Genomic DNA, 7,056 nt, shown 5'->3' on the forward strand with positions numbered 1-7,056 from the left:
TTGACAAATACAAATAATGTTACTCGTATCCATAATAATCTCTTGATGCAGAGTTTCCCAATATTGGTCCTCAAGACCCCAAGGGGTGCACGTTTTGGTTTTTACCCTAACACTACACAGCTGATTGAAATAATCAAAACTTGATGATTAGTTGATTAATTGAATAAGCTGTGTAGTGCTAGGGCAAAAATCAAAACGTGCACCCCTTGTGGTCCCGAGGACCGAGTTTTGGGAAACCCTGTCATAATGTATGTAGCCTACCCGAACTGTATCTGCGAGCTGTTGGCTAGAGCGCATGTGCCAAGACCAAAGTGGGCACATTTGCTATATAACACAACAGTTTTTGTGACAAAACCATCAGTAGAGTTGAAAATGTGATGGAAACCCATTTAACTTGTATTTTTCATTCAGTACATGGGAATTTAATGGCAAAAGTTATTTGCATTTGCACTACGTAATCACGCACAGCCTTTTATCCGCATAAAGTCAGTTTGATGGAAACATCTCCGGTGGGAAAATGCGCATATTGTTTTATGCAGATTTTTGAATATTCTCATGAAAATCTGTTGCAAATTGGATGGAAACCTAACTACTCATAGCACTTATTCTGAAATGTTTGGTGGACATGAAGGTGTATTTATCTCTTCAGAGAGCAGTGTTGTATCATAACTTCCACTTAAGTTGAATTTTCACTTAGTCATACATGGATTTCATTGGGAGACTAAGTGAAAATCCAACTAAATTGAAGTTAGGATATGCCCCTGAGAGAGTAATTATTGTTCAAGCACTTTAGAACTGCAGTTGGTTTATGGGCTATTAAGACATTTTGCATTCTGTTCCTGTTATTCCAGTGGGGTGCAGTCTGTTTATATTTTTCCTGTCTAACCTTCTACCCTGATGCATATGTGACTGAATTGACACAGCTGCTTCAACTCATCCTCATTGTTAATGGCTGTCAGCACCTGTTAAAGTGGCTGTCCAAACTGTTGCAACTAACGAACTGAAAACACCAGCCATCCGGACTGAGAGCATTATGTTGACGACTGTGTGTGTGTGTGTGTGTGTGTGTGTGTGTGTGTGTGTGTGTGTGTGTGTGTGTGTGTGTGTGTGTGTGTGTGTGTGTGCTAGCCTCGTGGATGACCTGTGGCAGGAATGAGAGAGAGTGTGTATGGCGTTATCGTTAAGGTACATTATAGATCATACTGAAAGCACTATGTCCTCTCAGGGTGGCAGGTAGCTTAGTGGTTAAGAGCGTTGTGCCAGTACCCGAAAGGTCACTGGTTCTAATCCCCGAGCCGACTAGGTGAAAAATCTGTCGATGTGCCCTTAAGCAAGGCACTTAACCCTAATTGCTCCTGTAAGTCGCTCTGGATAAGAGCGTCTGCTAAATGACTCAAATGTCTGTCCTGGCTTTCAGTGATGCTGAGCCTTTTCTTTATGATCAATTGATGGCTCTTTTCAAGAGTATTATCAGAAGCAGCACATGGAGTTTTGTCAATGCCATAACTTTAATGGATTGTCTAAAAGAGGTAGAAGACAGGGAGCAGTGTTGTATACCCACATCAGGTTCAAGGAAAACGTAGAAAATGGGGTGATAGTTTTCTACAGAATTTATTCATATGGTTTGAAATATTAAGCTGTGTTTTTGTGACATTTATGGAAGAATAAAAGAGGGAATTCAGAAGAAACCAAGATAGAAAATAATTATTGACTTTCTGACCACACAGACAAAACTGTCTCCAAAACCCATTAGGCAAATAGATGCCTGGAAACTGCCAACAGATCAGATGTGGAGTAAACATCATGATCCATTAACTATAATGTCCCCATTACTTCATTACATCCAATAGCCCATTCATGAAGAATAGATTCACAAGGAACATACAGTTGAAGTCAGAAGTTTACATACACCTTAGCCAAATACATTTAAACTCAGTTTTTCACAATTCCTGACATTTAATCCTAGTAAAAATTCCCTGTTTTAGGTCAGTTAGGATCACCACTTAATTTTAAGAATGTGAAATGTCAGAATAATAGTAGAGAGAATTATTTATTTCAGTCCCTATATAATGCACTACTTTTGACCAGGGACCATATCTAGGGATGCAGACTATGCCACGGTGACCTCAAAAGTACCTCAAAAGACAACTTGAATAACTACTTATCTATCTCTCTATCTATCCTGAGTGGCGCAGTGGTCTAAGGCACTGCATCGCAGTGCTAACTGTGCCACTAGAGATCCTGGTTCGAATCCAGGCTCTGTCGCAGCCGGCCGCGACCGGGAGACTCATGGGCGGCGCACAATTGGCCCAGCGTCGTCCAGGGTAGGGGAGGGAATGGCCGGCAGGGATGTAGCTCAGTTGATAGAGCATGGCGTTTGCAACGCCAGGGTTGTGGGTTCGATTCCCACGGGGGCCAGTATAAAAAAAAAAAAATGTATTCACTAACTGTAAGTCGCTCTGGATAAGAGCGTCTGCTAAATGACTAAAAATGTAAATATCTATACTCTTGTAGGAAGCACATCTTTCATCTATTCCAGGAACATAGAGTATACAGTATTTGTCATCTTTCAAATCCCAAAGTCTTCTCTGGCCTCATCCCTCAACAACTCTCTGCAAAGAGTTTTACACAACGACCAAGATGTACTACAACAGTGATCGATGGTTGCTATCATTTACTGAAGGATAGATTGTCTGTTGTTGTCCTATAACTTTGCCATGGTAGAATGTTTTGCATTAACAGATGGGTCACATAGACAATGCTATGTGCAAACACATCAGGGACGTCTGTCCCTCTCCCTCCCAGCACAGATGGAGCTGAAGGTGATCAACTCATCTCATTGACATCCGCATCCGGACTTTAAAACAGGACTTATAGGGTGCTTCTGAAATGGCACCCTATTCCCAATATAGTGCACTACCACGGGTCTGGTCAAAAGTAGTGCACTAGGTAATAGGGTGCCATTTCAGTGCAGCCAAAGACTCTTAAACACAATTTGCAGTCTGGACCAGGCTATTTTATGCAGTGTAGGACACATTTTACAGTCCATTACATTCACTGACTCAACAATGGTGCCTTCATTTAGAACAGCAAATAATTGAGGTACACAGACACACTCACGCACAGTTGCGGCGACTGAGACCTTGATTGCTCCTAGCTAACAGCCTGGGTTCGGTAATTGAAAGTTGTGTTGCTTGTGGCAACAGATGCCAGATGTATTGTAGATGGAAGGCATGAAGGCAGAGGGAGGTCCTGCTTCAACCTGCCATCTTAAACATGCACGCATTCACGCACGTAACTACGCTCGCGCACGCACACAAGCACACCCCCCCAGCGCGACATAAATCCTAATCAGTCTGCTGTTACACAGCCACGACTGTGTACTTGTATACATTATGTTAGATACATGTCAGTATTTGTATAGGTACATTTATTGAATTTATGTCATTTACATACACAGCCTACATATAATATCATGCTCCACATAAAGTATTTGCCAAGTGGCAGTAAATTATGTGCTTGTATGTTCATGTTCTAATCAAAATGTATGAGATAAGTTATAAGTTGCATATTTTCTAGGTCAAGCTTCGGCTTGCTATGTCAGCTGGTTGGACTATAATGTGTTTACAGCTGATGATGAATTGAAGCACACAATCTTAAGCCTATTGTATTTCAAAGCAGTATAATGTACACTGTAATCCTATTGGACTGAAACGTAAACTGAGGAACACATTATACAAATACAGGGGTGGCAGGTAGCCTAGCAGTTAAGAGCGTTGGGCCAGTAAACAAAAGGTCGATGGATCGAATCCCCAAGCCGACTAGGTGAAAAATCTGTTGATGTGCCGTTGAGCAAGTTATTTAACCCTAATTGCTCTGGATTAGAGCGTCTGCTAAATGACTCAAATGTACAAATACTGTGTTGTCCACAACGGTAAAAGTCAATACATTATGTGGTTTATGTTATAGCGCTGCCATGACAACCCTGTAATATGAGGTCGGGAGGTCGCTTCCACACTAACGGGTAACAATGAAAAGCAACTAAAAATAGCTCTGCTCTGTGTGGAGTTCATAATCACCATTTTCTCACTTGTTGTTTCAGCATTACTTCTTATCATCCTCTATGATGTATGCTGCTTACACCTGCCCGCCCGACTAGAATCACTACTCTCGGCGGGTCTGACCTAGAGTATGTGGACAACTACAAATACCTAGGTGTCTGGTTAGACCGTAAACTCTCCTTCCAGACTCACATTAAGCATCTCCAATCCAAAGTTAAATTTAGAATCGGCTTCCTAGAACTGCAAAAATCTCTGAAGCTGGAGACTCTTATCTCCCTCACTAACTTTAAGCATCAGTTGTCAGAGCAGCTTACCGATCACAGCACCTGTACACAGCCCATCTGTAATTAGTCCACCCAACTACCTCATCCCCATATTGTTATTTATTTTGCTCATTTGCACCCCAGTATCTCTATTTGCACATCATCTTCTGCACATCTATTACTCCAGTGTTAATACTAAATTGTAATTATTTTTGCACTATGGCCTATTTATTGCCTTACCTCCATAACTTACTACATTTGCACACACTGTATATAGATTTTCTATTGTGTTATTGATGTACGTTTTGTTTATCCCATATGTAACTCTGTGTTGTTGTTGTTTTTATCGCACTGCTTTGCTTTATCTTGGCCAGGTCGCAGATGTAAATGAGAACTTGTTCTCAACTGGCTTACCTGGTTAAATAAAGGTAAAATATATATATTTTTTTTAAATAAGAAAAAAAAGAAAAGACTGGTTGTACTTCAAAGCCTTCTGCCTGAAAGCCCTTCATAACGTTACATTAGCATTATAACATGGAAGAGTGGTTGATTATTCTGTCCTCGTCAACCACCTCCACTTACCCAGCCTGAGAGCATTGTGTGTGTGTGTGTCACCCTGAGAGGAGAGTGAGTTAATGAGTTCGTTCAAAGAGACACACAAATCATTTCAGGACACCTAATTGAACACAGACTCCAATAGGTCTCTATTTATGAAATTTGCATATGTAATGATGAGGGTCAGAAACCTCAGAACTGACGTTTTTCAGTCAGTCAATAATCTTACAGGCCCAGTTCCTTCCTACGAATAAATATCCTATTTAGGTGGTTCCTTACTAGTGCCTATCTGCTGGTGCAACTATCTTGCGCCACCTCTCCATCCATCATACACATTCAACTAACACCTTGTCATTTAGCCAGAGGACCTAAGGACTGAGAAAGAAGCATGTCTTCCCTCATTTTACTGAACAGAGGTTATAGAGGACTTTTGGGGTCTGGAGCATTGGGACTCACATGGCTGATGGATTCTTGTGAGCCATTTATAAATTTTTAAAGGTTCACTATGTGATATTTAAAGGTGTTTTTGATTGTTTATATTAATGATTTAAACCCATTGATTCTTGAAGATTATCACTTATAAATGCCTTAGGAGCTCAGTTGAACTGTCTTAATGTTTGGGTCTCCCATGGCTATTCTTGTCAGTCAGATCTATTATTTAAAGCTGGAATACTTAATGGTGAAACTGCCCCAGCCGTTTGCGATATTACAACAACAAAGAAGTAACTGTAAACAATTAACACTGTTTTTTTCCCTCCAACATCATTGCAATAGAACAACAGAATATGTACTGCACATTTTTTTTCCACGCTGCGCGACACTCCTCACCTACGCTTTGTCAACAAAACAAAAACAATAACAACGTTGGTGAGGTGGACAGGCGCTGTTTCCCTAATGCGGATTCCATCTTTAAGATTGAACATGTCAGATGTCTGGCGTTGGCTGTCCAGCCCCGGCGACGTCTCCTGCCAGAGAGACCCTCTGATAGAAGAGGATTGATAATTAAGACTTTAAGTACGCAGATCGGGGATGGATTCACAGCCAAGCGGGGCAGGCGTTTGTGGCAGCTGACAGGCTGAGTAGCATATTGTGTGGCCGAGCCGAGGTGTCGATCGATTCACAGCTGCTGTAATGGCACAGTGTGTGCCAACGCGCTGCTGTGACTGAGACAAACACGCGCACCATGCCTCTGTCTGTTTATGCCAGTCCCACCCATCCCCTGCCTCCACAGAGTCTGTCAGGGATGTAATACTGTGTCCCAAGAGCCGTCCACAACTCCCACTCTCCCCCGTCAACTCACAAAGAAGTCTACACAACAGCACCACTTACAAATTAATTATTTGTAGAATAATATTTTTCAATGTGAGTTATTTAGTGCAAGATGAGCTCAGATGAGTGAACATCTTTGACTCTCTCATCACTCAATGTTCAGAGATCAAGGCTACTGAAAAAAATAACGAAACTGAGAACACAAAGCTCACACGCAAAAATAACACACATAATTCTTCATGGCCACCAACTCAGACACCAACAAACAAGGTCTAGTCATGAGTCACAACTCAAACCGAATAGCTGCATTGTAAATACACTCTACTATACAAAGAGCTGAAGGCCCTCTGCATGATAGAGGAAGCAATACAATTTGAACCTCAAAACTTCTTAACAATAGGTTACTGCCTTAAAGGTCTTCTTTTACATTTCAAGGGTACTGGTTAGGGTGTGTAAAAAAAAGCAAGGTTCCATTAATCACTGGTTAGCTAGGCATAAACCTTTTTTCTTCACGGTACATTTTTTGAGTGGTAATTTGAAAATCTGCAGGCCTCTTTCTCTCACTGCTTGAGTGATTTTCCTCCCTGCTACCCTTAAACATCAACCACTCACAGGCTACAATACTTTTGGTGCTCTCTGTATGTACCAAAAGGCACCCTATTCCCTATATAATGCACACATCTTGACCAGGGTCATTTGGGAGGCATACATTGTTCCCATTCTGAACTGGGGGCTGAAAGATGAGAAAATAACATGTGCTCAAAATGGCACCAATTTTAAATGTTTTTATCATTGAATGTCCACTTTGTGTAGGCCCAAGTCTGCTGCAACTACCTTTAGAAAAATAGGCTCATCTTGAGATTTTGAGTTTTCTCTGCTCTGATAACATAATCACTGTGGATGATTTA

Source organism: Coregonus clupeaformis, chromosome 17, assembly GCF_020615455.1.
Source record: "Coregonus clupeaformis isolate EN_2021a chromosome 17, ASM2061545v1, whole genome shotgun sequence".
NCBI lineage: Eukaryota > Metazoa > Chordata > Actinopteri > Salmoniformes > Salmonidae > Coregonus > Coregonus clupeaformis.